The 22,025-nt window shown below is 34.7% G+C and overlaps 3 pseudogenes; all 3 read right to left on the bottom strand.

Moving 5' to 3' along the window:
* Window positions 1-2,715: 2,715 nt before the first annotated feature.
* LOC126693075 (spermidine coumaroyl-CoA acyltransferase-like) lies at window positions 2,716-4,140 on the bottom strand (annotated as a pseudogene).
* A 9,828-nt stretch (window positions 4,141-13,968) lies between these two features.
* LOC126713903 (spermidine coumaroyl-CoA acyltransferase-like) lies at window positions 13,969-15,415 on the bottom strand (annotated as a pseudogene).
* Window positions 15,416-19,440: 4,025 nt separating this feature from the next.
* On the bottom strand, window positions 19,441-21,430 carry LOC126713894 (spermidine coumaroyl-CoA acyltransferase-like; annotated as a pseudogene).
* Between the last annotated feature and the right edge of the window lie 595 nt (window positions 21,431-22,025).

The following is a 22,025-nucleotide window of genomic DNA, read 5'->3' as shown; positions in this document are numbered from 1 at the left end:
CCAAAATAGGAAGAGAGAGGAGAGAAAAAAAAAATTGAATTGTGGCAATCTCATTGCCGAAATAGTAAAAGAGAGAGAAAAACAAATTGATTTGAATCAATCTCATTGCCGAAATAGAAGGAGAGTTTGGCTCAAGCTTGGATGATACAATTATACAAAGATTTTTTAGCTACAGGATTTAGGCATGCTATTAGTTTTTCTTATCCCATTCTCGTATGACATGGTGGCTTGGGCTTTAGCTCAAAGGGCTCAAATTGAAATCTTGCACTGAAATGTGGTTTGAGGAGTGACCTAAATTTTTAGTTTTGTAAACTGATAAGCGTGGTAATTAATAGTTGTGCTATTGATAAATTCATTAATAGTTAAAATTGAATTTTTTTTATTTATTTATTTTTTACTGAAAGTATAGAAAAAAGTTGAAAAATAAGCTAAATAGTATAATGAAACCCATGAATAATATCAAAAAGTATAGTGAGACTCATAAATAATAGCAAAAATATGCTAAGATTGCAAATAAGTTGAAAATTTCAGTCCATCCCAAACGATCTCTAATCTAACAAAATGATGATTGATGAGAAAAAAGTTCCTGAAAGGTACTACCAACTTACCAAGGGTCAGTATTTTTTTTTTTTCCTTTTTTTGGTCAATCTTTAGCATAATGAAGTGGGCCCAATTGGGATAAGAATTGGTTTTTCAAGAAAAAATGACTGATTATTGAATTTTTTTTTTTTTTAAAATTTAAATCTTTGGTACAATGAAGTAGGGCAAAATAGGTAAGAACTCGGTTTTTACCCTTTATATTGTAGACTAAACAAATGTGTACAATTTTGTATACTTTACAAGAATAGTGAATATAAATATATAATTGTCCATTACTGATAATGATAATTTTTTTTTTATCATCTTTAGAAATTAAATCATATTATATATTTGCAAAAAATATTATTAGTGAATGATTACAGCCAATTTGATTGAAACATTTCTAATTTGCAAATTGCTTATCATGGATAGCAAGACAAAAAGAAATGTAATTTGTTGACCTATTTATATAATTAGTTTTTAATTCTTAACACAATTTTGTTATTGTAATACAAAGAATTTATTTAATGTTCATTTTATTTTTTTCAAATCATATCATATATTGTATAATAAAATTTATATCTCAAAAGTCATGATTGCGCTATGTAACTACTTTCTTTTTGCCAATAAACACTATTACCAATAATAGAATTTATGTTAAAATCTACCTAATTTTTAAGAAATTTAAAATTCTACTTCAACTATAATTTATTTAGAAAAAGTTCCAATAATGAAATATTCATTTTTTAAATAACACTCTACCTTAAATGTTGCATTTATATGAAGTTAAAAACCTTAAAAGGGAAGAATGTCATTTCATGAAATGTTTGGAGAGGAGTGTTAATTTGTAAAACCTCAAGAAATGGTGGTGTAATTAGTACTAAATATTTATTGAATAGTAGTGAATTAGCTTGATCATTTATTATTGACCTTCCATATAAGTATATTCATTTTGCAAGAGGATCCTTCATACATTTGATTTGGAAGATATTCAAGCACCAAAAGTTGAATAAAAAGTAGGTTTCAATTAGCTCAATTAGTAAAATATCTGATGGTTGTATAAGAGATCTGGGGTTCAATCCTCACCTACACCAAAAACTGATTGGTTTCTTGGTGTGATAATAAAGAGCTATTATTAGGAGTGAATGCCATAGATTGAAAATTTCTCCAAAAAAAAAAAAAATTTGAAAAACTAAACATCATACATTTGGTTATTCAAGTACAAAGAACCTTGTTCTCAAAAAAAAAAAAAAAAAGTACGAAGAACCTCTTGCCAAAAGATACTTCTAGTGAAGTTTGAACCCTTTTCTTCAGCTTATTGTAGAGAAAAAAAAATTCATATTGATATTCAAGCATTACTTTAATTTTCACAACAATACAATACTAAAGCACAAATCTAATTCAAGATGTCCAACCACGGAGTTTGTTGGCATTGTTCTCGCTGCCACTTCAAATATTTATGTCTTCATTGTGTGCACAACTATGAAGCACAGGTGCGTTTTCGGATTTGGGTGCGGGTGCAGGTGTGGGACTCGGCAATTTTTGAAAAAGTAGGTTGCAGGCGCGGTGGGGTGCAACGATTAAAAAATTATTAAAAATATTTTTATTTATATTTTCTATATATTTTTACTATTAAAAATATTCTTAAAAAAACACATTACTATGCCTTGATTTACAAAACAAAGAAAGAAGAAGGCAAGAAACACAAAACAAAAAAGAAAACACAAAAGAAGCAACAAATATTCAGAATAAAGTTGAGGAAGGACATATTTAAGATGTTTGGGCCTCATTCAAAGCCGATTACGGCTGTTCCGACATGATTCAAGGTCGATTTTGACTGATTTCGGCCATTTTGGTCATTTTTGGCTATTTTGGTCGTTGGCCGATACGACTTGACTTGGCCGATACGGCTTGATTTTGGCCGAATCGTCCCAGTTCGGTGTGAATTGGCGTGAATAGAAGCCGAGTCAGTGTGAATCGAGCCAAGTTGACGCGAATCCTTGAAAAAAAAAAAAAAAAAAAAAAAAAAAAAAGCTCAGACGCAGCACCAACGCGTTGGCAGCCGCATCGAACACTGCACCCCATGTCGGGCCACGTTGAACTCCGGTGTGGCACCCTCCCAGCCGCGTCCGTGCTTCATAGGTGCACAGCAACGTCCAATTTTTTTTTTTTGGGAGCAGACAACATCATTTATAAGAGCTTGAGAGCGTCCATTTCTTCTTTAAATTTGGCCATGGAAGCGCTGGGAAGGGAAAGAAATAACCTAACCCCACCTTTCATTGAAGCATCCACCTTGGAGGTGGGAGGCAAGAGCACACACATATCTACATACCTTATCATGTTCCATTGCAGGGTTATCATGTTCATTGATTCCATCCTCCCAAAATCTACATTTTCCAGGAAACCTAGTTGCCTCCAATTTGTTAAAACCATGACTGCAACATCATCTTTAAACTTTATATCAAGCTGTCTGAATCTTTCTAACATGCGTAGTGAGGTCATGATGTAATCAGCGGTGGAAGCACCTTAGAGAGTGGTAGTTCTTTAAGCTCACCACCCATTAGCTCCAACATTTGAGACACAAAAGCATTCCCATAATACCCATCTGGCAAAGGTGGATTCAATAGTTTCCTTATTCCCATAACCAACCTGAAATTGGTTCTCCCATCTGAGTTCAATTTTAAAGCTCTAAACCTTGATCTCCAAACATAGGCACCCAGGACCTCAATAATGGTGAAACTTTCATACAAATTTTCTATTCCGAATTCCTCTGTCAAACTCATTTTGATTCTTTTTATACTTTCACTACTTACATGAAAGCATTTGTGCAAGAGGTTTGTTGTTGGCATATATGGTGAAGTCACTAAAGAAGGTCTATCCGGAAACATTAATTGGAAAGGCTCCTTAGTAGGTGTTGCCACTAGTCTTTCCCTCTCCCACACACGTTTCACCGAGAGCTCACTCTTTCCACTTGCAAGCTCAACCAGAGCTCGAAAGAACCGTGCTGCACCAAATCCATCACATATAGAGTGTGACAAGCCCATCCTAATTATGCAAACCCCACATGAAAATTTGGTCACCTGCAAGACAAGAGGGTGGTAAACTGAGTCACCTTTAGAAGGTAAATCAAGGACAAGCTGTTTGGCTACTTCAACATCAACCCCATCTAGATAATTAAGGGAAGAGAGTTGATAATTGGTAGTTGCCACTAAGAATGACACTCTATCTTCATTGCAATTGATATGAAGTTTTCAATCATTGTGCTTTTCTAACTTGCCTGCCAGAGGATAATAAAAAACCAAAGCCTTGGAGAGGGCTTCTTTGATGACATAAGCTATGTCTGCTTGCCTATCAAAACTTGAGGTGCAATTATGATTATCATAATAAGAGGAATCAACATCAATACACATGAACAATTTGGCAAAAAATCTCAAGGTGGGGATCATTGTCAATGCTAGAAAGAGAGAGGAGTCCTGAAGATGTGGGTTTCGAGGGTTTTACTAGCATAACATTTTCCCTATTAAATAAAAAGGGCGTATGATGTATATGGTTGTTTGCCATGGAAGATTCATGTAGGTGTAGGATCTCAGATAAGACTAAAATGTGGGAATGCTTCTCATTTATATATATAGTGTAGGGACTTGGACCCAGCTAAACAAGAATGGCTTAGGGAACTAAGGCCCAAGGGTGGTCCAAACCACTGAGGCTACCCCAGGTAATTGAAACTGGCCCAACACTTTAGGGATAGGCCTAACCCAACGACAACAAATGCAAGGGTGTAAGGTTGGGGGATGGTCAAATCTCGGGCTAGTCAGGTCCAATACCGACTAACAGGCTAGAAGGAACCAATGAGAGGACAGTTAGATTCAGGTTGGTTCCCCCGAGCACAATTAGTGCCATTGGGAAGTTCGCTGCCGAACAAGGAATCACTTTTCTTAGGATTCCAAGCAGAAGTGGAATTGCATAGGGACTAGTGCAAAAGTAATAATTTGGAACCCCACTAATAGGAGACTATAAAAGGAAAGATAGGATGATGGGAAGAGGGTTGGTCGAAAAACTTAGGGAAATGAACTCAAAAAGGGAAATGAGGAAAAGTGAGAGTTAGAGGAGAGGTCAAAGAGGGTTAGAGTTGGGCTGGTGGCAAGGAAGGGGAGGAGTTTGGGCTATCAAAGCAATGTTTGAGGTAACATTTAGTTAGAGTGCTAGGAGTTTGGCCTTTGTTGGTGTGGTGGTAGGTTGTTAGGCCAAATCACATTTGTTCTTTCCTTTCTTTTCTCCTTACTTTCGCTTCCACATCTTCTACCATTTTCCATTGTCCTCTTTAATTTTCACATTCTCCTTGTCCATTCATTATGAAAATGTGATTAAGGTCCCTAACCTTCAAATATGAAGACGTGATCATTAGAGTACTTGCACTAGACAATGTAAAATAACACAAAGGCTCAATTTACACATCCAAGCTCCAAAACCATCCACATCAATCAAATTAAAGTTGTGTAAAATAGCATTGTTGCTACAATAATCATGTACATATATATAGTCACTATTGCTTTGTATTTCAATAGTTTCTTCTATCTCTTTCTCTCTCTCTCAAAGCCTCCATGACTAGACCTTGTAAGCCACCACTTGCCTTTTCCACATTTAGTACTGGTTTTCCTTCATTTCTCTTTGTAAGCCCTCTTCGATCTCACCCTCACTCTCATTCAATCTCGCTTTCTTTATTCTTTTTGCACCAAGCTCAGCGATAGCCAAGCCCAAGTGACCACAACCATCGACAATAGCAGTGGTTCACAACTATCATTCAATCTCGCTATTTTTACACTCTCTTCATTCTCATTATTCTATTTTTTCTTTTTTTGGTTTGTGGGTTTGGGGATTTAGATTTGGCTTGATTATTAAGATATGATGTTGCTTGCATGTGCTTGGTTTGGATTTTGATTTCAAATGTATTTAGGACGTTCTATGAATCTCAAGGGAAATTTGAATGGGGTTTTGGGTATGGTAGCCCGATTTAGTTTGAGATTTCCTTGGTTTTGGGTTTTTCGGATTGGTTGTTTGTGTTGTTATGGGTGTGAGTTTTGGTTTGGGGTTGCTTCAACATTGGTCTGATATTATGGCTCTGATATGATGTTTAATCTATTGTGGTGGTGGTGGTGGTGGTTGTGGCAGTGACCATGTGGTGGTAGCAATGAGAGAGAGAGAGAGAGAGAGAGAGAGAGAGAGAGAAGGTTGAAGGAAGTAATAAAAAATAATGAAAAATGAATACTATATTAAAATATTTTTTTAGAATATATAATTTGATGTAAGTGCTTTTAAAAAGTGGTTGTGTAAAAAACAGAGGGAAATTACACGTTGCCACCCTTAATTATACTCCTGATTATACTTTGCAACCTAAACTTTTCGAATGAATATTTTTCACCCCTAAACTATGACCCTTGTTACACTCTGCACTCCGAAGTTAAATTTGGTGTTAACTTGGATGGAAATTTAAACCTAAACTTTTCGAATGCACGTTTTTCACTCCTAAACTACTTTGCACCTCTAAATTATGTTTGGTGTTAATTTGGATGGAAATTCAAAGTTTAGGATACAAAATGTAATCAGAAGTATAAATTAGGGTGGTAAAATGTAATTTTTCCTTTGTTTTTATAAAATTGATGAGAAGAAAGACAATTAGGTTTTTTCACGTGGTGTCATATTTTTCCATCTAAGTGAACACCGAACTTAACGTTGGCATGCAAAGTGTAATAAGAGTCATAGTTTAAGGGTGCAAAATATGCATTCGAAAAGTTTAGGATGCAAAGTGTAATCAGTTATATAGTTTAGAATGATAAAGTGTAATTTCTCCTAAAAAAAATTCTTATACTAAAATAGACAAATAAATTTACACGAATTAATGGAAATGCTCTCCCGGTCCCTACCCGCTATACGGCAGTACCTAAACTTCAACAAAGATTAGAGGGGAAAAAGAAAATAGAAAAGAAAATAAGAAGCAACCACTTGACATGATTTAAATTGGAGTTAGCTGGGTTGAATTGCTAAGAGAATCTTGTGGGTAGGTGGAACTTGGAAGATTGATTATTCTAACCCACGGGACCCTTATTAGTGGTTTAGAATCAGTAAGGCAAGAGTAATATTAGTAGTTACTTTTGGAGTATGGACTATGGAGTATAGTTATGCGGTGTCACTTCTTTCATATTCAGAATGGATCCTATGACATTTTCAAGTGGCGTTAGATGAAGATAGACAGAAGCAGACACTTCCAAGTGGCGCTAGATAAAGACAAGATAGGTTGCATATCGGACTCGCAACTCACAATATCGTGTGACAATTAATGATGAGAAGTTCCTGCTGCAATTGAAATTAATGGTAGTGGCGTTAAGTGGTAACTCATCATCTTCCACTAAGACTAACTTTTTAATTCCATTTAAATTCATCTGCAATACCTTGCTTGTCCACTCTTTATTATCTTATGAACAAGACTTGACTGTTGTTTGGATAAGTTTGGGTTATGATAGAATTTTGTTGAGTTGCTGATTGAAGAAATCAAGTGCGGATAATTTCGATGAAATTTAAAGTCACTTGACTGAATTAAACACCAAAGCAGACAGAAACTTTGCGAGTCACTTGCTCAAGCAAAATTATGTAGAATCAGAATCTGAGTTTTGCTAGAAGTGGGATATGAGTTTTGGTTGGTAATTAGTCATGTGAATAGGTATGTACGTGATTCAAGCCAAAACCATGGAATAGATATCCTAAAACTGATCAATAACAACAACAAAACCTTAATCCCAAAATTTTTGGGGTCAATCATGAATCCTCAACATATTAGTTAAAATTGGTCACATATATTCTTTTTGTTTCATTTTATTCTATCTAAAGTCATACGCCATGTTACTTACTTAATTGACATGTTCTTTTATATTACTACTAATATGATTTTGGGTAAATTACGTATCTGGTCCCTAATCTTTACATATATGTCAATATGATCCCTAACGTTTCATCTGTTTCAATTTGATCCCTAGCTCTTTAGTATTGTGTCAAAATAGTTCCTGCAGTTAAGTAAAGGATGAAAAATGTTGATGTGGCTAACGGCAAAAAAAAAAAAAAAAAAAAATTATGCCACATCTGATTAAACATGTACTACTTGTGGAATAATAAATTAAAAAAAAAAAAAAAAAAAAATAAGAAGAGAATAAATTATTTTCTCAGCCCTTCTCAACAACTATTTTCTAGGTTAACAAACAAAAAACAAGTAAATAAATAAAGAACCGATCATAGTAAACATAGAAGCAATTTTGAGATTAATTTTTGCAAACCCATTTGTTTCCTCTCTTTGTATCCAAACAGAAAGGTGCTTCCCTCGGTTACAAGAACCATCGGGTTCCTAGCAAAGCTGCTACGATGTCCTTTTCCCAATCTTGAAGCAACAAAACAGTTTTTCATATTGAGAAATACACTTAAAACAAGATTTAGACCACAAAAAGAAACAAGAAAAAAAACAGGGTTTAATATAAGGTTTACAGAAGAGTGATCTATTCTTGAAAAGTTGAAATGAATATACCTACATGTGTCTAGAAGGGATCAAGAACTTGGAGAAATAAAAGAGAAGGGTGTGCGTGTGAAAAGTAAAATTACAAATTTGAGATATAGATGCAATGATTGAGCAAAGACTCTACAAGTTCTAGGAAGTGTGCCCCAAACTACTCCTTCACTCTCTAAACTCACGATTGACAAAGAGAGGAAACAGATGGGTTGCAAAAATCAATCTCAAAATTGCTTCTACTTTTGTTTATTGTGATGGGTTACTTGTTTTCTGTTTGGCTACCTAGAAAATAGGGGCCGAGAAAATAGTTTATGCTCTTCTTTAGTTTAATGCGATCTCACGTGTGCAGATTTAATTTGTTTTATTTTTTTTAATTTGTCGTGGCAATAGAGATGTCCGTTGATGTGGCAAAAAAATAATTTTTTATTTAGACTATTTGCCACGTCAACAATTTTCATCAAAGGGTAATGGTAATGACAAAATTGACACAACATTTAAAAAGTTAAGGACTAAATTGACACAATTGAAAGGTTAAGGACCAAATTGAGATATGATGTAAATGATAAGGACCAATTTTGTAATTTACCCTATGATTTTTAGTCTTCCTCCACCATTTTTTGGTTCTCTCAACTTAGATTAACTCCCTATTTTTTTCTCAAAAAAAAAAAATCACTATTTTTTAATGGTGCATTGGTCACACTTCTTTAAACATGACCAAATCATCTTCAGTAACTCTCTCTCATCTTCTCATAAATAGGGCTACCCTTATTTTTTTTTTTTAAAAAAAATTCTCATTTCAAATCCTATCTTTTCGTGTATTTCTAATTATCCATTTTAATGTTCTTATTTCAGCTACACTCATGTTATAAATATTTTGTTTTTAAACAACCCAACAATCGGTACCATAGAGCATAACATTAACTTAATAAATATTCTATGATTACACAATACTCCTAATCCACTTCTCCATTTCATCTACTCTGCTCTTATCTTATGATTTACATCTTCTTCAATCTCTCAATTTTTATGAATTATTGATCCAATTTGTCGAAAGTTGTCGCCTTTTGGTATCTCTTGACCATTAAGTCTTACCACCCCTATATTTCCATTTCTATTTTTAATAAATTTACATTCCATGTACTCTATTTTAGTCTTAATCAATCGAAAGTCTTCAGATTTTAGAGTGCCTTTCCAAATTTCTAACTTGGCATTAACTTCACTTCTAGTTTTACATCCACTAAAACTATATCATCTACAAAAAGCATACACCAAGGGACAAAGGCATAAACAAACTCACATTCTTTTATTACTAGTAAGTGAAGTGTTTGTATTAGAGTCAGATGTGTTTGAATGTTTTGAGTCTACAAAATCATGACTAAATTTATTCTCAAAAAATTCAACATCTTTTGATTCCATTATAACATTAAAAATCAAGTTTAATAATCTATAAACCTTTAAAAGTTCAGCATAACCTACAAACACACTATTTATTGCTCTTGGTCCTAACTTAGTCTTCTTTGCATCCATAACTCTATAAAAGACTACACACCCGGCCCATACTTTAAGATGATCAAGGTTTGATTTTCCTTTTATAAATCATATGGAGTCACTTGAATCTTCTTAGAAGAGACTATTGTGCCCATGACATGTTATGAACAATGCTTCTCCCACAAATTATAGGGTAACTTTCCTCTTAAGATCATAACATTAATTAACTATGTCTACAAGAGTTCAATTTTTTCCGTTCCACCAAAACATTTTTTTTGAGTTGTATAAGGCACTAACCTTTGATAAATGATTCTATTATTCAAACAAAGGTTGAAAATTCACATAGAAAATATTCTTGACCTCTATCACTTCGAAAAGTTTTACAGTTCTTATCCTTTTGATTTTTTACTTCAATTTTATAATGTTTGAACTTGTTAAAAGACTTTTTTTTTTCCCCATTAAGTACACATGTATGTAAACTTAGAGAAATCATCAATGAATGTGATAAAATATCTTTTGTCTCCTCTGGTTAAAACACCATTGGAATGCACAAATTCTAAAATTTGCCAATTTCTATGTGACGTTGGAAATGATTTCTAAGTCATCTTAGCTTGAAAATATAAGCATAATTAGAAGCTTCTTTAATAATAATATGCTTAGTTTAAACATATTATCTGTGCCATAACTTTCTCACAAAATTCCCATTGTTAGACAAGATTAATTGGTCAAACTCTAAAGTACCTTAATGCCCTTCTCACTCATCAAATTGGCAGATTTTAATTTCCCCCTCCTATATTACTTGAAGGATATTATTTAAGACTAATTTTTTCCTAGAACTTAATTTCTAGTGATTTTTTTTTGCAATGTTGTGATTCCTCATGTGCACTTCTTGCTCAACAATTGAATCTTCATAGTTCTTGAATTATGTCTTATCATTGCACACATGCGACATTACACCAAAATCAAACCACCAATAAAAGAGTTTGCAATAGCAGTCTTGTGCACTTTTGTGATGTTAAGGACATATTTTTATGTAATTAGCATATTCTTTGACAAAATACATTTTACTTATATTTGTGTAAATCTAAGTAGGTTCAAGATGATCTTTATAAGTGATTACATTGAAGACATGAAGATTACTCAAGAACTGCTCAAGAAAAGTGCAATCTGTAGGTCTCGATACCTCCTCAACAGAAGTTCGATCTATCAAGATTCATTGAAGCTCAACATATGTCTTGATTTATCGAGCTTATGGGATTCAAACTATAGCTATCAACGTTTTTATTCTGAAAAGCTATTTGTTTATGGGTTTGTATAATCCTTATAGGACTAGGAAAACCCAAGGTTTGTGGGTATGTATAATCCTTATTGGACTAGGAAAGCTCAAGGTTTGTGTTAACCTATTTGAAATAGGAGAGCCCATTAAGCTCCTATTTAAAGGAGGTGGAAAAAGAAAAACCTAACACTAGAGAGCTTCATAAGGTTTTCTTTTTGAAACCCTAGCCTTCTCCTATAGAAGAAAGCGTTCTTGTTGCGTTTCTTGTACGCTTTTGGGTTCTGTAATCAAACAAAGTCTCTTGCACCAACATTGAAGATCTTATTAGTGTTTCTATGTGAAGCTGCTGCAAATCAACTATAACAATCAAAGGGTTACTGTGGAGTTAGTCACGTACTGGCATCTAGGCATCAATTGCTTAGTCACGTATTGGGAGCCGTGCATTGAAAGGAGTGATTGTCACTACATTACAAGTCCAATTGGGTATTAGGTTAAGGGTTAAACTATAGTTTGGTATTAGGTACAAAGATTCTTTTTACTTGTAATCACTTGTTTTGATAATAGTAGATTCTCGGGAGTGGTGACTTTAAATTCACTCGGTAGGGTTTTGCCTTGGTGGTTTTCTCCATTTGTAAACAAATTGCCTATGTCAAATTTATTTTTCGCTGCATTTAACTTAGTTGGTGATTTGTTTGTGTTACCATGCTTATTGCATATAATTGAATTTAATTAATTTCACTTGGCTAAATTAATTGATTAAGCTATCAAAGGGGTCAATATATTCTTGGCCTATCATGTGATTATCCCAATTCACATCACACTCACCATGATCACAATTTCCTCATTCACATTGCTTTTACTCTTCTTTCATCCTATTCTTCAAGAACCTGCATGCAGTCACAAATGTAGTGACCTTTCTTACAATAATGGGACCATGATGTATTCTATTTGCCTTTGTTGGGATTTTTATAATTATTCTTTTTATAAATATTCCTATTTCTTATTTATTTTCAAGTGCTTTTGTTCTGTACTTTAAAAATAATTAATGTTTACCTTAGAATAAGAACTGGTACCATCTCGAATTCTACTCTCTTTTTCAAAATGAAGATATTTACCAGTTCTCTCCAAAGTAAGATCTTTAGATATATGTAGAGCATTCTTTCTATAGTTGTTCCAATTTTGTGAGAGTTTCGTAATGATTGCTCTCAATTAAAATGACTAAGGAATTTGAATTGAAAGATCACGAAGTTTATGAACTTAGATTTCAATGCATGTACTTGATATAACATAGTAGCATTATCAACAATTTTGAAGTCAAAGTCATTTTAAATGATAATTTATCTATTCCTATTTTTTGTTTTATACTTTACATCTGATGCATTCTATCCCACTTGGCGATTTAATTGTGTTAATTAAAAAGATCATGCAAATGATTTGAAAGAGTGTTCAATATGTGTCATATATAAACTAGTTCATCTTTCTCCCATTCTGTTTTTACCTTAATTTCATTGGTATTGTAAGAACTGTTGGGATATTATACAAAGTAACGATGGAAGAACAATGTCAATGCAAAAGACAAATAGAAAATATATAACTTGGAGGCATAATATCGTTTTCCTTAGACAATATTTGCCACCACATTATTGTTGCTAAAGGGTTATCGCAAATTTGTTCGCAAAAATACAACCAAGCTATTAGGTTCTACAGATAACAATTCTGAAAAATGATCACAAGGTTTCTTGTGTTTTTTTTTTTTTTTTAAGTAAACATAATCTCTATTTATACCCATAGGGTTATATTTCACCAAAAAGCACGTATGAAGAATTAAAATGTTTCATAAAACTGTTCACAATGCTTGAAACTTTTTCAAACATTCAGAATAGTTCGAAAATTCTGTAGAAAATTCAGTTTTACGAGTCTCGATTGATCGAGAGTTCCTTTCGATCAATCGAATGCTCTTTTTGGTCGATTGAACAGGAATTGAGCATCGATCGAACCAGGCCAAAACTCCAGAACAATTTTTCTCATCATTTCGATCGATCGAGGAAAGACTTTGGCTGATCGAAAATACTGAATTTCGAATTTTGCTTATAAAATTTCATAACTTGAATTTTCAGTTTATAAACTTTATGAAACAATATTCTCCAAACTTAAATATCATTATTATAATCTATTCATGTATATACACCTATATATACAACAAGAACTTGATTCTAGGAATGGCTTTTTGGATTTAATTTAGAAATTCTTCAACGCAATAAGTAGGAGTTACTTCTTGTCTAGCTAGTGAGTGAAATTGGTTTTATCAAATCGATCATGCTTCACTAAATCTTGATTAACCACTTCCAAAGTTGCCTTTTCAAATCCTCCTTTCACCTCTTCTCACATTCATCTTAAACTTGTTTTGAAATTATAAGGAAACAATGATTGAAGAATGAAATTGAAGTAAGCTTGGAGGTGTCAAGAATTCGCTTTCTTTAGGATGACATTTGCCCTAATTCAAAGAGTTACATGCTACGTACATATTCTGGAAAATTATGTGAAATTCATTTAAATGTTTGCAAACAATGTAGAGATACTAGTGATAATGTATTTTTTAAATGGTCATCAACGAAGAGATATAACTTTTAAAACTCTGTTAGAACAGTTACTAGCTGTTGGCAATAATCAATAACTATTTTGCCTGGTTTTTCTGCATAATTCTAAAGAATTCAATTAATCTATTCTCAAGCAAATCGCGTTTTTAATGAACCAAACAGCTAGTAACAGAATTCAATTAAGATCACCTCCATTTACATGAATGGATTAATTGAATTCTACAAAATTCAATTAATCTTAGATTATGGTAATATTAGAAAAAATTTAATGAACCAAACACCTCAACGTAACATGAAGGTAATGTGCATCATATCATGAGCACATCATGACGAACCAAATGCATCCTAAGATTTGCTTCCAATAATTTAGATTTTAGAAATATTGGAGTCACATTCAAGGACTAAGATTCCAAAATAATGCTTAATGACATTTCAAGAAATTATTATTATTATTATCATTATCATTTTACTTTGCACAATATTATAATTATTTATTATTTTACTTTCCACAATAATATAACACTCAGATACGTTCACCATTATCTCCAAGCTTGAGAGTATTCATCTCTTCTTTGAACTTGGCCATGGCAGCTCTGGGAAATGAAACAAATATCCTAACACCACCTTTCATTGAAGGATCCACATTGCAAGAAGGCAAGAACAAACAAAAATCCACATTTCCAAACATGTTCATTGGCAGGGGTATGATGTTAATTGGGTCCTTCCATCCAAAGTCTATTTCTTCCAACAGACCTAGTTGCCTCCAATCTGTTAAAACCATTGATGCACCACTAGCTTCATAATTTATATTTTGTTGTCCGAGTCTCGCCCAAACTCTTAGTGAGTGCAGGATGTAATCAGGGTTGGAAGCAACTCTTTTGCTGTCTTTTATAAGTTTGGCCACCTTTGAGAGTGGCACCTGATTAAGCTCCCCTCCCATTAACACTACATATACAGACGAAATGGCATTCCCATAATACCCAATTGGCAAAGGTGGATTCAATAGATTCCTAATCCCCATAGTCAAAGAGAAGAGGGTTTTCCCATCTGAGTTCAATTTTAGAGCTCTAAACCTTGATCTCCAAACATAGGCGCCAAGAACCTCAACAGTGGTGAAACCTTCATTCAAATTTTCACTCCCACATTCCTCAATCAAACTCAGTTTCAGTCTTTTTATACTATCAGTACTAACGTAAAAGCATTCATGCAAGATGTCTGTAGTTGGCATATATGGTGAAGTTGCCAAAGAAGACTGATCCACAAGAGGCTGTAAAGGCTCCTCAGTAGGTGTTGCCACCAGTCTTTCCCTCTCCCACACAGGTTTCACCGAGGGTTCGCTCTTTCCGCTTGCAAGCTCAGCCAGGGCTCGAAAGAACTGTGCTGCACCGAACCCATCACATACGGAGTGTGACAAGAGGGTGGTAACCTGAGTCACCTTCAAATGGAAAGTCAAAGACAAACTGCTTGGCTGCTTCAACATCAACCCCATCTAAATAATGAAGAGAAGAGAGCTTGCAATTCGCAGTTGCCACTAAGAATGGTACTCCATCTGCGGTGCAATTGATTTGAAGTTTTCCATCACTGTTTTTCTTTAGCTTGCCAGCCAGAGGATAGTAATAAACCAAAGCCTTGGAGAGGGCTTCACTAATCACACAAGCTGGATCTGCTTTCGCCCTAATACTTGATGCGAAGTCATGATTATTATCATAAGAGGAATCAACATTTGATCGGTACACATAGACTGTTTGGCATAGAAGCGCAAGGCCAGGACCATTGTCAATGCTAGAAAGAGAAAGAACACCCAAAGACGTGGGTTTTGAGGGTTTAACAAGCACAACATCTTTTTTATCTAGTAAGAAGGTTGTACTATGGTGTTTTGTCATGGAAAAAGTTAATGCAGAACTTGGGCTTTAAGAAGAAGATAAATTGATAGTTGGAATCTTGGATGAGACTAAAATATGGTAATGTGTCTCATTTATATAGCATAGCATTGAAAGGACATATCCATCGAATATGAAAACGTAGTTGTCACAAATTCCCATTAGCTAGCCAAGCAATACAAGTTACCGTCATTACAAGGTCCGTAGACTCCGTAAACCGTGGCTAAATTTCAACAAAGTAATGAAAAAAAGATCAAGCAAAAGATTTGCCAGGATTTACATTTTTATTTTTCAAGGAAAGATTTCTTTACGACCCCAACTATTACATAAAGAAGCCCATTCGGTAAGATGATGGAGAAGCCATTTTGTTGGGTCACAATGTAGTCTTATAAGAATTAAGAAATTCAACCATATTTTAATCAATTCTTAAAAATATTATAACCAAAACTAGCTACCAAACCAAAAAGAAAATAGATCAATCACACAAAACAACACTAGAATTTACTTAGAAATTAACTTTGTTCCCTAAAAGGGAAAAATTACAAGATCAATTATAAATAAATTGACTATTATAAAACCAATTTCAATATCTTTTTTCTATAAATTTTATAAACACACAAGAGATTGTAACTTTGGATATCACAGTTCTTTACAATTCTCCCTGTAGTTGCAATATCAAACAAAACTTTATTAGAGAAATCCCCCCCCCCCCCCCCCCCCAAAAAAAAAAAAAAAAAACTCTCTTTATATTCTTTTCTCTCTCACATGCACATAGGATTCTTTTTCTTTTCTCACTCTTTGCTATGTTAATCTAAGTTTTACCAATTCTTCTTGATTTAAATGCTTTATGAAAAACCAAAACCTCTCTCTTAGTTTTATGCTAAATTCTATTATTTGTCTCCTTTTCATATGAGAGGACATAGGACCCTTAGATTATAGTCATCAAATTCTTTACAACATCATCCATATATAAAGTTCCAATTTCTAATTATTAATGACCAAATGGATGAAAAATAATTTTCATCCATATCAAAAAATCTAAAAATAACTAAGTTAATTTTCCCTCTAAAAAACGAAAATAGCTCATTAAATCAAAATATAGGAGTTCGGGGTAATTTGCCATGATTTATGTGGGAGTTGTTGGCTAGATTTAAGAGTAAATAAAAACTTGTAACTTTTTAATGGGTACACTAGAAGCAACTTCTTATGTATTTACATCGGAGTTGTTGGTGGAAATTTTAAGATAAACATCAACTCCCTCTTGATGACCTGGAATAGATAATATAGAATAATTACTAAGTGCTTTGAGAATATGATGACATGGTGCTCATTTTTTTTTTTTCATATTTATGATAGATTTTACTAATTAAATTCATGATGAAATTTATCGTATATAAATGTGAAAAAAAAAAAAATTTATGTCACTATGTTCTAGAAACCCTTAATAATTTTTGAATAAAATAAATTAGTAAGCTAAACCTATTTCTATGATTCAATCACAATTGACAATGATAAAAGTACACAATTTTAAGTGGCACTAGATATTGAATTACATTGCTTATACATGAGACCACTATAAGTATTTGGTAGAAGATAGAATTATTGTGCATCAATCACAAATTGACACTTAAGGATATAGAAGTGAAACTGAGTGTGAATTAAACGTGTCCCTAGAGTTTTCCTATGAAGACACATTGCTTGCATTGCACTCACAATAGCGTGTGATGAAGTTGCTTCAAAAGGTTTAAAGACATCTAATCTTACCTGGTGAATATGATAGCATCACAAAAATTTGTGTAATCATGTTGTTGATGACCTTTTTTTTGTGTTAATGGCCTTGTGACAGCTACTCATTTATTCAATAATTTCTATTTGAATGCCATATCATTACAATGTAAGGAATTAGTCTATAACATTTTCAATACCTAAGTTAAAGAACGCCAAATTCATAACGTATATTTCTCTATATGAAATGGGCTTCTAGCGAAGTCCAAATTACTTCACTTCTTTGATTATGTCGAATTAATTACTTCACTTCACATATTAAGACTCTCGACTAACTTTCCTTCACAAAATGAAATTTCAAACCTATGGACTAAACCTTATAGATCAGGCTTCATGACCCATGCTATGGCCTTTATGGCCCATCAATTTTCACCACACAGAATGGGCTCATAGCACATGCTACTTTCATCTACACGGGTTAGGCTCATGGCCCAATATTCTATTTCTCCAAATGGGTTATTCTCATGGCCCAATTTCTCTCTCTGTCTCTCTCTCTCAGATTGGGTCCTACAATCAAGTGCCCTTATTCACACAAAATAGGGCCAAAATGGCCCATTAGCATGTTTTTTTGAACTATTTAGCAACAGAGCACTGTTTCGGAACTATATAGCAATATACCACTTTTTTTGGTACTCGAGCTTGGTGAGCTCGAGTACCATGTTTTTTTAATCCACTGTCGCCCCATATTCAAGGAGCCCTATAGTGGCGTTTTTAAGCCCTATAGTGACGTTTTCGGGCCCTATAGCGGCGTTTTTAAGCCCCCATACCAGGTTAAGGGGTCTTATAGTGACGTTTTCGGGCCCTATAGCGGCGTTTTCCTGCAAAATTTTTTTTATAAGTCCCCATAACAGGTTCAAGGGGCCCTATAGTGGCGTTTTTAATCCCTATAGTGACGTTTTTGGGCCCTATAGCGGCGTTTTCCTGCAAAATTTTTTATAAGTCCCCATAACAGGTTCAAGGGGCCCTATAGTGGCGTTTTTAAGCCCTATAGTGACGTTTTCGGGCCCTATAGCGGCGTTTTTTTTTTTTTTTTGAGAAGATGTTTGACAGTAAAAAACATGGTACTCGAGCTCACCAAGCTCGAGTACCAGAAAAAGTGGTATATTGCTATATAGTTCCGAAACAGTGCTCTGTTGCTAAATAGTTCAAAAAAACATGCTAATGGGCCATTTTGGCCCACAAAATAGGCTATTAGTGGAAAATAACCAGCCCACATTATTTGCAAGATAAAAAAAAAGTTAATGGCCTATCTCTCAAGGCAAGGCTTGTCCCCACATTATTCTCTTATGTCTAACAAAAAAGCACTTAACCTTATCCTTACTCCAAAAAGAGTTGAGATATTTGGTCAAGGCTTTGGAACATCATCATTGAGACTCTTTATCTACAATCTTTAAAAATGATGAGAAAGAAAAATCGTATGAAAACATCAACAATTAGGGTTGGTATATTTACGGGGTTTTTTTTCCCCCCTTTATTTTCCTTTCTCTCCTTTATTTTCCTTTCTCTTTTTTAATCTTTGGCATACAATTAGAATTGGTCAATTAGGATACGAATAACTATATTTTTCCAAGAAATTGTAATTTGTGTGATCTTTTTGCTTTTTGGCTCCACACTAAGACCTGTTTCCAATAATTTAGATTTTAAATATGCACAACCATAATTGAAGTTATGGAAGGTGTTAAAGCTACTAAAAATTTTATTTCATAAATTTAATGTGTAAATAAATGCAATTAGTGAGCTTCAACTATTTAATAAATGAATAATGCTTAAATTGGTTTATTTTTAATTGGTGACACATAAATTTATAAATTCTATATAGTAAAATTTGTATTATTTTTAGTATTACCTTTGAAGTTATAAGCTGAAAAAGAATGCATAATTATTGTCGATTATACAACCAATACTTTATTTTTCACAAAATACAATACTTAAGTACGTAGCAACACCTTGAAAATTTAGTGGGTTCAAACTAATGAAAACCATCTATCCCACTTATTGTAACCAAAAAAAAAAAAAAACACTTAAGCACAAGCACTATCACATCTTAAGAGCACACATCTCTTCTTTGAACTTGTCCATGGCAGCTCTGGGAAGAGAACCAAATACCCTAACACCACCCCCGCCCCCCCCCCCAAAAAAAAAAACTTAAGCACAAGCACTATCACATCTTAAGAGCACACATCTCTTCTTTGAACTTGTCCATGGCAGCTCTGGGAAGAGAACCAAATACCCTAACACCACCCCCGCCCCACCCCCCCACCCCCCCCCCCCCTGCGCCCCAAAAAAAAAAAACTTAAGCACAAGCACTATCACATCTTAAGAGCACACATCTCTTCTTTGAACTTGTCCATGGCAGTTCTAGGAAGAGAAACAAATACCCTAACCCCATCTTTCATTGAAGGATCCACATTGCTAGGAGGCAACAACATACACAAGTCCACATACCCAAACATGTTAATTGGCACGGGTATAATGTTAATTGAACCCTTCCATCCAAAATCTACTTCTTCCAACAAACCCAGGTTCCTCCAATCTGTTAAAACCATTGATGCACCTCCATCGTTAAACTTTATATTGACTTCTCTGCATCTTTCCAAAACGCCTAGTGAGTGCATGATATAATTACTTTTGGAAGCAACTTTTTTTCTATCTTTTATGAGTTTCACCACCTTTGAGAGTGGCACTTCATTAAATTCTCGTCCCATTAACTCTACATTTGCCTCTGTAAAAGCATTCCCATAATACCCATCTGGCAAAGGTGGATTCAATAGCTTCCTTATCCCCACAATCAACCAGAATAGAATTTTCCCATCTAAGTTCAGCTTTAGAGCTCTTAACCTTGATCTCCAAACATACGCGCTAACAGCCTCAATAGTGGTGAAACTTTCATTCAAAATTTCACTCCCACATTCCTCCATCAAACTCATTTTGAGTCTGTTTATACCTAGAATGCACGGACGCGGTTGACCGCGCGTCGGTGCCGCGTCTGCGTTTTTTTTTTTTTTTTTTCTCAGATTCGTGCCGACTCGGCTCGATTCGCGTTGAAGCGGCTCGATTCGCGCTGAATCGGCTTCGATTCGCACCGAACCGGGCTAATTCGGCCAGAATCAGGCCGTATCGGCCATATCGGTCAATATCGGCCGGCGACCGATACGGCTGAAACAGGCCGGAATCGGCCGAAACAGGTCGAAATCGGCCGTGAAAATCGCCGGAGAGGCCAAAATTCTGACCTCAGATGCGTTTCTTGCCTTATTCTTTCTCTGTTTTGTGAATCAAGTATATTAATGTGTTTTTTAAGAATATTTTAATAGTAAAAATATATAGAAAATAAAAATAAAAATATTTTTAATAATTTTTTAATCGCCGTGTCCCGCCGCACCCGCACCCTACTTTTTCAAAAATTGCCGAGTCCCGCACCCGCACCCGCACCCGAGTCCCGAAACGCACCCGTGCTTCATAGGTTTATACTATCACCACTTACGTAAAAGCATTCATGCAAGAGGTCTGTAGTTGGCAGATATGGTGAAGTTGCTAAAGAAGTCCTATCCACATGGAGTTGGAAAGGCTCCTCAGTACGTGTTCCCACCAGTCTTTCTCTCTCCCACACAGGTTTCACTGTGGGCTCACTCTTTCCACATGCAAGCTCTGCCAGGGCTCGGAAGAACTGTGCTGCACCAAACCCATCACATACGAAGTGTGACAAGCCCATCCCAATTGTGAAACCCCCACATGAAAATTTGGTCACTAGAAAAACAAGAGGGTGGTAACCAGAGTCACCTTCAGATGGAATATCATAGACAAACTATTTGGTTACTTCAGCATCAACCCCATCTAGTTAGTGAAGAGAAGAGAGGTTGCAATTGGAAGTTGCCACTAAGAATGGCACTCCATCTCCGGTGCAATTGATTTGAAGTTTTCCAGCACTGTTTTTCTTAAGCTTGCCAGCCAGAGGATAGTAATAAACCAAAGCCTTAGAGAGAGCTTCTCTAATCACACTAGCTGGATCTGCTTGCCTGCAACAACTTGATTTGAAGTCATGATTATTATCATTAGAGGAATCAACATTTGATCGGTACACATAAACGGTATGGGAAAGAAATTGAAGGTTGGGATTGTTGTCAATGCTAGAAAGAGAAAGAACACATGAAGATGTGGGTTTTGCGGGTTTTACAAGCACAAAATCTTTCCTATCAAGTGAGAAGATTGTATTATGGTGGTTTGCCATGGAAAAAGTTAAGGCAAATGTGGCTATTTAAGACTAAGCTACAATAGAATGTTGGACTCTTGGATAAGACTTAAAAATGTAGCACAATGCGTTAAGTTTATATAGCAATAGTATCTGCCATTGCCCATGTCCGTCGGTCCAATATAAAAATGTAAGGTTGTGATAATTTTTTTCTTACCTTTAACAAAGTAGGATTTACATTGGTATTTCTCGGCTTTGATTTTAGAGTTAAGAAAAACGTGCGACATTTTTGGGATACACAACTTTCATGTTATGGATTTACAATGGAATTATTGGCTAGGTTTGGTAAGAAAATGTTGTGGGTGAAAATTGGAAGATGTACATCAGCCCATGGAGAGTGGGGACCCAAATTGGTTTCTAATAAGGACGGCACGTAACAATGGCAGACAACTTCAAGTGGTACTAGATGAAGGTAGCATCACTCTCACAATAGCGTGTGATCATGAGCAGGTTTGCTTGGTAATAGTTTGAAGAAATCTTACCTAGTAGCAGATTTTTTTGGCCGAAATATCGGATTCTAAAGTTTACCGATTGGTCTTTGAAGTTATAAAAACTAAAATTTAATCCGTGCAGTGTGCGAGATCATTTTATGAATTAGAAAACAATCAAGTAAATATAACAATAC

The sequence above is a fragment of the Quercus robur genome, chromosome 1, assembly GCF_932294415.1.
Source record: "Quercus robur chromosome 1, dhQueRobu3.1, whole genome shotgun sequence".
In the NCBI taxonomy this organism is placed as follows: domain Eukaryota; kingdom Viridiplantae; phylum Streptophyta; class Magnoliopsida; order Fagales; family Fagaceae; genus Quercus; species Quercus robur.
The sequence above is the reverse complement of the archived record's forward strand: the minus strand, read 5'-3'. Positions and strand labels throughout refer to the sequence as shown.